The sequence below is a fragment of the Pieris brassicae genome, chromosome 8 (assembly GCF_905147105.1).
Source record: "Pieris brassicae chromosome 8, ilPieBrab1.1, whole genome shotgun sequence".
NCBI lineage: Eukaryota > Metazoa > Arthropoda > Insecta > Lepidoptera > Pieridae > Pieris > Pieris brassicae.
Genome location: NC_059672.1, coordinates 17,744,028 through 17,754,775, shown reverse-complemented (window position 1 = coordinate 17,754,775; position 10,748 = coordinate 17,744,028). Strand labels below are relative to the sequence as shown.

The window sequence follows — 10,748 nt, the reverse complement described above, 5'->3', positions numbered from 1 at the left end:
CTCACCTGCGTTATTTAAAATTTAGAATAGATGTAATATTATGTTTGGCAGTACTCTATCTTTGTTTGTGGTAATGTTTTCGTTTCGTTTTTTTGTATTAATTGTATTTATTTTACTCTTTTCTTTAGGTAATAGGAGGAAAACGGGCAAGAGGCTCACCTTGTTAAGCGATACCGCCGCCCATCGACACTCACATTGCCAGAAGGCTCGCAAGTGCGTTGCCGGCCTTTCGAGAATTGGTACGCTTTTTTCTTGAAGGACCCTAAGTCGAATTGGTTCGGAAATACTTCAGTGGGCAGCTGGTTCCATATAGTAGTGGTGCGTGGCAAAACCTGCCCTAGAAAACGCTCAGTTGTGGAACGACAAAGACGACGACGAACGACGTACTCTTAAGTCTATTAGAAATATAAAATTTGTACTGTGGTGTTGACCTTCAGGCATCAAGCTTAAATACCTTAGAATACTTTTGTTTTTTCTGTACTGTTTATAGTAATCATAAAAAAAAAAACTACAAATTAAAACCTATAGCAGTGTTTGCTACATGTCGTCAAATTTACATAGAAATAAAAATTCATCCGCGCTCAGCCAATGAATAAAGGCAGGCAACAATTTCGTGAAAAGCACGCTTTACCACAAATTAAAAAATCATTTATTCATATAGGTAACACGACGTACCGGCGTAGAACGGAAGGGAAGAACTGACAATAAACTCTCCGCCACTCTTTTTAATCGCCAAGTGTACACTCGTAATTATCATTAGGCAAACATATTTGAACCGTATTATATGTCGTAAACCATTAAGTAACTGAATTCAGTTTAATAATACGTACTTGTAAAATCTGTTTTAGCATTAGCATAGGTCTTTGTGTGAATATTTCACATAAATTAATACTGATTAATTTGTGGGAAATTTTTTACAATGCGTTAATAAAATTGCAATTTACTATTTAGTACATGGGAATCGGCAATAACAGCACTTTGCGAGTGATGTAACCCATTTAATTATTAAGCGCAAGCAACGTGTACATTACATTTTAAGCTACTTTACCCTAATACTAATTAGCTGTTCTGAATTTGTCATTTTTTTAATTCCTTAAGTATTTTATAAGTAGAACTAGTTGTGGTACAAGCTGTTGGATTTCGCCTTCGACTTGTTTTTAGTTTATGTCATACCGGTTTCCTTACATAACAGTTTTCCTGACTGTCACGAGCGAGTGTTAAATGTTCACATTGAAACTCCATTGATGATCAGCGGGGGTTTGTAGTGATGAGTCGCATTTTATGTTCAACTGCAAAAATAGCATGCTAGGACACAAAAAGCGGCGAGTAATACGATTCCTATCATTACACAAATGTTTCTTGTGCAACAAACTCGTGATTATTACTCTATGATTAAAATCAAAATATAATTATGAAACTTTCTTCCCATACATACAATAATAGAAGTCGGCAATTATAATTTTGTTTGACAAGCCCAAATTGATTTTAGTTATATTATAAAAGCGGTTTGTGCAAATATCAAGATTAAATTCAAACATGGAATATACAATACAAACACTTGTAAATGGCATGTCATTAACACTTGTATGTAATGTTAAAGAAGGGGTTAGTGATGTTCAACCATATCATTGTTTGCATACACTTTGACATTTGTGCTAGTCCCTACGTACGTTGATTGAGTTTACGTAGTACTATTGTTTTACTTTATTTAAAAAAAATCGTATGAGGTATAATAAAGAAATAATTTATAAAGTAAATAAAATAGACACGATATTTATGTACAGTACAAAATCTAAATTTAAGAATATTGTATAAGTAGATGTGATGTCAATGATTAAAATTGAAATATAAAAATTTCAATTAAAACGTGAACCATTTCCTGATTCTGTGGGCCTTAATTATTTACGCCTTTAGATGAAACGATGACCGACAGTACTGACGTCTCAAGTCTTATGGAACTCTAAAAAACACAGTGCCTTTAAAGTAACCTTTACTTTAAAGACACCAAAACGTATTTTATTTAAAATGTCACTTCATAAAATTGTTCACATGTATCTAACCGTAACAGATGTCACAACACATAATTGTGACGGAACTTACAAAAATATGTATAATAGGTACCTTTAAAATTTGAATAATGTGTTCCAACAAAAGCTATCGTATTACGTTCCATTAGCGGGCCCCAGTAGCCTTCGTATTTATTTAGCATCTCCTGTACTTTAAATTTGTGCTGTAATTTGTTCATATGAATATTTTATTAAAGTTCAACATGCCAGTAACGTATTAAACTAAGTAATGTAAAGGTTATAAAAAAATATGCTAAATAGTGACATGCCGACCAAAATATATATCTGAGTGTCGCCTTTATAGACTGTAAGTAGTGTTATTACACTTTCTTATGCTAAACATCATTGTTAGTAAATTAAGCTAGACATTCATTAATTATTAAACTTACATTAGGCCATATTATTGGTCAAATGTCCTCCGTCAGAGTCAATTCATTGAAAAACTAATTTGTTGTATTGGAACATTTATTTTGGTTCCATTCAAGCTTAAAAAATATAAGAAATCTTTAGCAAAAAACAATACATTCATTTATATTAATTTTACAAGATGTGATGTCATAGACTAAAAACTAATCAATCATTACACTGACGTTTTGATTATTTGACAATTTACATTTTGAAGTCGATTAAATAATTATTACTTGAGTATGAAAACTTTACGCGTTTTTGTTTATAATCAAAAAATTATTATATTTCATAGTAATATCACACAATTGCTATTTCATGCAGTTGACGCGAGGAACTGGCATTTTGATAATCCGTAATTTTATATTTTAACCCGCATCTCACTAACAGAATTCCCCTTATCACGCGTCTCATTTTTGGTAAATATCATGGTATTCTGTCAAGCAATTTCATTTTACGTTATTGGTAGTAGATGGAATTTGTAGGGGAATTAAAAAATCAGTTGTTGTCTATAAATATCGTGACAATTGACCCATTTTATTTATAATAAGTGTTAATTGCCAAAATTTTCTTTGATAAAAATAAATTAATAATTGAATGGAAATAACTACAACTAATTTAATCGAATTTAACCTAGATTCAATTCAAAATAGATAAAAACACTTTAATGTTTGATGTTGTGTCTAAATATACCTAAAGAAAATAGGGATATTTAGACACTATATAGAATTTGCCTATAATAATCTACTATCTTTGTGACAAATTATTTATCGTACAACTTACCTGGCAAAGGGGCTACTCAAAGGTGAGTAATAAGTTTATTTTTTATATTACATAGTACGTATTACGGTTACATGATTTGTTTATCATTTCCAATTAAGAGTTTATATTTAACATAACCCGACAACTGCCAACCGTAGTGTTTGTGTAAATCAAATGTTTGTACAACGCAACGCAGTAGGTACAACGCAAACAAGGGATACCTACATTATCGTTATCTGGATATCTTTATTTTAGAATATCCTAGCTTAACAAAAAGATTATTAGTGTCAGCTAAAACGGATTTTTCAGCTTTAGACTATCTAAATATTAAGAACTAAGCAGAATGGAAGATATCTTATATTTTCAAAATATTACTAAATGTGACTGTTTACATCAATTTCTTTTCTTCCAATTTTTTTTATAAAATATTTTTATTTATTTAGAGTGATTACAAAATATAACAAGGGTGGTATTAAGTGATTCAAAGATCAAATACTCAAAAATAATACCTAACCGATGTTAGATAATTAAAGTTGATAATAGTAAAAGAAATTCGATATATTTCTTTATAAGAACTGAATAGAAGTCTTTTATTAATTGGACATAAATGTACTATTTATTTAATTACTTCAAGTAAAATCAATACAATGTTTTGTTTGATCAAACCTTCCTGTCTACTATCAATTATGAAGTAACATCATAAGTTACAATTTAATACAGGTATACTTATTTTAGCCTTGTTATTTTATACATTTTATTAAAAAAACAATATAATAAATTTCACATGTAATTTTATGATAAAATTCTTAAAAAATTTAAACCTTAAATAAAAATATATAATAATAACTAATTTCAACCCACAATTCAAATAGAACTAATTTAAAAACATATTATTATTTTATTTGTAGACAAATATATTTTATTAGATTATAAAAAGTTATAGTTATAAAAGATAAAATAAAAAACTTAAGTATCCTCAACTAAACATGTACATAATGATTATATTTCATACATACAATGTACTTGGTTAAAACAGAAGAATGTTTCAATCCAGTAACTTAATGTTATATAAATATTAATAAAAATATAGAAACCTAAATTGGGTTTTGATAAATCATTTATATCAATGTCTGTGTCTTTTTTTTTATCTAACGGCCTTGTCATTAATACTGAACTGATATTCTTCTTCACATGCAATACAACCAGGAATTTTATTACTATTTATTATTTTATTACTTTATAACATAATTTTAGTATAGTACCTATACTACTACTTAAAAAATATGAAACTTACCAAGGAGACTTAGCTCTAGTACTCCTGTTCTTATAATATGTTACTATTTAAACATTATTTAAAATGTATTACAGTGTTAGAATCTTCGAAATATTATTATCGTTTAAAGTTTAATATTTAGAAAATTACTTAAGCTCTTATGCATATATTATTTATTATCTTTGGGAATAAGAACACTAACGAACACTATGACTTATGGCAATTTCAATAAATGTGTTATTTAATTTATTAAGTCTTTCCCAGTCACGCTTCTGTCATTGGAATATAGTATAAATGTAGAAATTCTAATTGGTTACCTTGTTTGCATAAGACGGGGTAGCTAAGGGCTTATTTTTGCACGTACTCAATTTCCCGGCTCACTGGTTGCCTCGTAGAATAGATATTAATTTACATGAATAAATAAAATTTGCATTAAGAACCCCTGAGGCGTTGCAAGTGGCAAAGAAATGCTAAAGTACGTTTTAAGCATAAGATTAGTGAGGCACGTCAAACGGACTCGTAAATTAAAGTTTTACCTAACTTTAACTTATTATTTTCAGTTTGCGGGTGAAGCCTTAATCAGCTTGACATGGGATTATCTGAACGCGCTCTCTGACTTGAGCACATTCTACAATAAACCATCAGTTAGTACTATGTTACTTGCACATAGCTTCGGGCTCGTTATATTCCAATCAAAGTTATTTATAAAGTTATATCAAGCAATAATATCAAGCATTTTCAAGCATTAACATCGGGTAGTATTTACTTATAACATTAAAAGAAAACCTTATCGGGGTCAGACAGATTGCTATAAATTAAAATATCGGGATAGTATTTTTTAGTACAGTAGAATGTCATTAAAATTGTATTTAAACACTTACTTAAATAACTTTTAAAAGTATCCTGTATATATGATCAGATTTGCTTTTTTAGTAAAAATAAATCTTTTGTAATATTTATTAGTAGCGCCACCAACAGTCTTACAGTCTTACAGATTAAAGATTATTAAAGTGATCTGATGTAGACACTATTATACATTTGATGCAGCACAAAAAAATAAAACCAATAAACTAAAAGTATTTAAATCGTATAAAGTTGGAGAATTTAACGGGTCTGTGTGTAAATAAGTTACTGATTAGTTTCACTATCAAGGAAATACTTAAAGTACATTGAAAACCACTAAAGTGATGCATAAAAAGCTTTTCCTTGTGAGGTACTAAATGTTTTTACACTTTAAAAGTACATTACCACACACCCCTTCCGCCCTCGCATATTCCCAAAGGGAACACTTTATGCTAATTCTATTTTTGTGTATTTGCTTTCCGAAGTGCGATAATAGAATTTGTAGACTGTCTGCACTTAAATTGGATTTAAGGAAGTCGTGGGTTGTAAAATTATTATGACATTAAATATTGAATTTTGTTGCATTTCATTTAATGATTTAAAAGCAAAGTAATGTAACATAGGCACGTTATGTTAGAACTGAATTATATTATGATTGTTACTACACCACCTTCATGGCTTAGTAGGCTTAGACGACGTAATAAGAAACAGAAAGCAAGAGTGAATCGCTAAGGGCAAATATTAAAAGTATGTTTTTACTTACGTTAAACTAAGTTGTTAGTTCCAGCCATGTGCAAGCCAATTGGCAACTTGAAAATTGCACTGCACCACTAATTTATATAATGACGTTCAATAAAATTGCCAGTTTAAGATTGAACGTGTCATACGTTCGTATCGTCTGAATAAAGCTCAAGTCAAACGTTATAAATTTTGTGTAGCGAAAACATCGCTAAGCGGAATTGGAAAACGTGTTGGTCAAGAGAGCGCGTGTTTTCTTACTAAACTATTTTACAACGTAGTAAAAGGTCCCTGGATCCCACAAATAGCAGGATATCTTCCCCCTGGAATAAATTCGATAAAATCCCCTATTTATTTACACCTTGTGACTACAAACGATGCTTTACGAGGTAAAGCTTTAGACTGGGATGAGGAAAATTAAGGAAGCACTTTGAAACAAATATAAACTTGAAGAAAAACATTGCTTAAATAAATGTATACAAAAACTAGCCTACTGTGCATCTTCCTCATACTTCGGTACGACCGAAACTTTTTATCATTTATTTTTATAATAATTATTTTTTCTAATACTTTTTTAAAAATTTCACAAGACTTGCCACTTTATTAACTTATTCTTTAATTTTGTTTGATTAGAATTGGAGACAACACATTTTACAAAAATTACATAGCTTAAGATATTAAATTTGGTAATGTTGGAAAACAGGTCATAATTTCTGATTAATGCACTTAATGTTACCCCTGTAATGATACGAACCCCTCAAAATTATAAAGATATAAACATTTTAACACCCTCTACGAATGGAAATCAATTTTTAAATATAATAGAGCAAATTATTATAAATTAAATAAATTAAATCTAGGAATGAAAATACTTTATGACTAAATTTAGTAAGCGTCAATAATACTATATTTACCTCTTTTTTATAACTATTATTTTACTATAGCTTAATTTTCCTTTCTCATATTATTCGGGATATTTAATTTTCTTACATAAAACCAAAATTATACACACGAATCTTGTTGAATAAGCCGTTTATAAAGCAATCGCGGATTTAATTTTATAATATGGTCATACTATAAAATGTAATTATGTATCTGTATACATCCTGACTGAGACTGACAAATAAATTGTGTTTGTGACAGCTCACGATGAATAGAACCTAGATAGTTATGTAAATTCCTTTAACTATTTAATTTCGTTAAAATATTATTCATTGCTTTGCTTCAAGCACAGATCTAAATGGAAAATTCAGGAGGAAGCCTCAACAAAAAAGGGTCCATACTGGAAAATACGAAATATAGTAAGGTAACGAAACTAACACCCGTTTGATTTATATTAAAACACTACTACCTATTTCTTTTAACAACCTTTTGTATGATCATTACAGAAAATTCCAAAAAGATGCATCTTAACCTAATGGCTGTGTATATCTTAAATTCAATCAATTGTAATAATTTCGAAAAGTAATTAAATAAATATACACGTTATTAATCTATTACTATGGATATCACACATAAGTTCGGTGTAACATACTTCGACTCAGCAAGTAACATCGACCCCTACACGTAATATCCGAGGTAATTATTATTATTAAATCAGTAAACCTGCCGTGTCGCCTCCCCTAATGGAAAAATGATACCGACACCAAACTCCATAGATCTAAATCATTGTTTTTATGATACTATAATTTGGTTTAGGGCGGAGTGTTTTTCACGAAAATTGATGAAAGTATTTCCTAGAGGGAAATGTTATCTCTGATCATGATATTTAAATTACGTTAATAACGATAGAAAGCATGGTTTTGGAATTATTTTCACTTTGTTTTGTATCCATATATAATAATAATTATGTGTTATCAAATATACATAACAATTTTTTCTTGCTGGCTTCTGTCTAAAACATGTCGATTTTTGGACACAGCATGCCGGTACTCTCACGATGTATTTCTTCACCGTACGAGCGCGTGTTAGTTGTGCACATAGATTAGTGCACGGCATATATGTCACAAGTTTTTTTTTAATTCACAAAACCTCATTCGTAGACCCATGTAACTCTTTGATTCAAAGAGTCCGGTAGTCGTGTGTGATATTATAGGCAGTATCCACAGCAGTGAGGAAGTTGAAGGTATCTGGTTAGAGGTAGGTGTCTTTGTAAGTTATCATGTCATTTTCACAAATCCTTTCTATAACATTATTTAGTATCTAATTATCCTTAGTTTCACGTTTGTAATGAATGATTAAGAGCAAAAATAAAATAAAATTCTATTCTTGTTTCAGCGTTAAAGTGCAAAATTTATTACATTTTACAATACACAACAATACTTTTATTGTTTTATAATTAAAAAGTGTCGAGTACACACCATTAAAATATATTTAGTAAACGTGATGGCAAATGCTTGAGACGGATATGCATCAATTTGCATAATCCATGCATCAAAATTTCGTAATTTTCTTTTAATATAACAGCTGTTGCATACACAAAACTTGCAACCCTTGTTTATATTGCATATCCATTAAGAAGAAACAAGTGTTTAGCGGATTCTTAATTTGAAATAGGAATAACTAAATACTTGCGACTTGTAGATTAAAATTAAATTGCATAAAATGTAGCATAAATAAACATTTTCTATTCATTATTGTATCTTTAGAAGATATATATTGTAAACTTACTAAATATAATAAAATTAGGCTTTAGGTGTTTTCAATTTATAGGAAAATATATGTCGTCTTAAAATAGTTAGTTTTAATAAATTTAAAGCTTTACCGTATAGTAACAGTTTTATAGCAATACAAGTATTATAATTATATGTATAAAAGCCTACCTCAAAAGCCATAGCAAATTCAATTCCCCCGTTTGAAATACAAACAGTAAACACCGCATTACTTCGAGCATTCAATAGACGTAATTTCAAATAGACAGGACACGGCACGAGTCTGTTAGATCCAAGATGTTAATATTCATTAGAGTTCGCCTCCAGGGAGAAGTCTTCGCCACAGAATGCTATGAACAGTAAACATTTATTATCACATGCTTAACGAAACAAAATGTCAGTAGTCTGCAACACATACTTCACTTTTATGTATAACACTCAATAACTTGTAACTGTAATGAAAGTAAACAATACATTAAAAAAATACCGTAAAATTTTTTGGTTACGCGTCACATTTTTCCGTTACACGCCTTATCCCTATCACGGTTTATTCGAAGAGATTTGAAGCCATTAAAAACAAAAATATATAATAAGGATCACAATAATAGTAATAAACCTATTACAATTAAGGAAATTCTGTAAGAATCTTACTCAGGAACAGAATATATCCACCATTTAAGTGTACTTTTTCTTAGTCCTATTCTTCATTGCTGAAGTCCGTGTCTCTGTAAAGTGCCTGCTGACCTACTGGTGATACCTTCACTTTGTGTGTGTGAGTGATACTTCCCTTACTACTACTCTGCGGTCTTTTACCTTCGACCTTGCCAATAACAACGATCTTGTCCAGGTTATCTGGTTCGTGACGGGCGAACTGTACAATGGTTGTAATATGTATAAGTCTATAAACTGTTCATTTCAATCTGTGCTTTAGCTCAGACAAATCGACTGGGTTGTCGTAAACGCGTCACTAGCAGCGTAGATATTTACAGCATCTTGTTTTTGTATAGTCACCCGACTTTCATGAAAATAGCGATAAGTATCAATTAAATACTAATCATAATTAATCTACTGAAGTATTTTAACATTTTTACATTACGGTAATATTTTAAATACCCTGTAACGTGTCTTAGATATAGCTTGATGATTCGCATTTACCTTTAATAACAAAAATCCTTAAACAAATACTCTATATTACATAATCTTTTTAGATGCCAAATATTCTCTCACTCATAACACTAACTTAAAATGTTTACCCATAGTTTCTACTCGACAATAAATTCATAAATCACTTATTAAGTAAAATGTATTTCCAATAGTTGAGTTTCTTGTAATTTTATATATACACACATTTTTCTATAGGAAACAAGTACTTTTCTTTAATAATAATAAATTAAAAATCATTTATTCATATAGGTAACACAATGTACACCTATGAACGTCAAAATATAAATATATATAATTTATGTACCTCTCAAATCAAGGGCGTAGAACGGAAGACAAGGACTGGCAATAAACTCTCCGCGACTCTTTTGTATATTAATATTTATCTTAATTATAATATTGTTGTTAAATCTTATGGTCTAAAAATACTCTTCTATACTGTCAAGGCACGTTGCTTTTAACACGGCCGTGATCTATAACTTATGGTAGGGTGAATAAATACTTTAACAGTCATAGTGTTACTTTTATTACATGTGTATTCTCCATATCTATGATACAAGTAATCGCTGAGTCATATATATTTTCTATGAAAAGATCTTTCAAATTAAAACTATAAAGAAAATAAAGTACCAAAGACTTATTAGACATGAAGCGAATAATTTGCTATAATGCTTCACAAAGCGGTGCTCCGGCGAGACGCGCCAGTCAAAGCCAGCCAAGCCCCGAAGAGTGACGGAAATGAATATTAATTCCGAGCCCGACCTAACCGTGCGTGCTACTGAATTATCTATAAACCGAACTTGAAGTTTCATACAAACATTTACTACTTTGCTGCATACATTAATAATA

The 10,748-nt window shown here is 30.1% G+C and overlaps 2 long non-coding RNA genes across 2 annotated transcripts; one reads left to right on the top strand and one right to left on the bottom strand.

Moving 5' to 3' along the window:
- Nucleotides 1-1,006: 1,006 nt before the first annotated feature.
- Nucleotides 1,007-2,596, bottom strand: LOC123713449. Its single transcript, XR_006754191.1, has 3 exons — nt 2,456-2,596; nt 2,122-2,230; nt 1,007-1,289 (listed from the first exon to the last, which is right to left on the bottom strand). It is a non-coding gene; the product is annotated as an uncharacterized LOC123713449 (long non-coding RNA).
- A 483-nt stretch (nt 2,597-3,079) lies between these two features.
- On the top strand, nt 3,080-8,221 carry LOC123713628. The gene is made up of 5 exons (XR_006754220.1): nt 3,080-3,276; nt 5,067-5,150; nt 7,322-7,393; nt 7,476-7,665; nt 8,130-8,221. It is a non-coding gene; the product is annotated as an uncharacterized LOC123713628 (long non-coding RNA).
- The last annotated feature ends 2,527 nt before the right edge of the window (nt 8,222-10,748 follow it).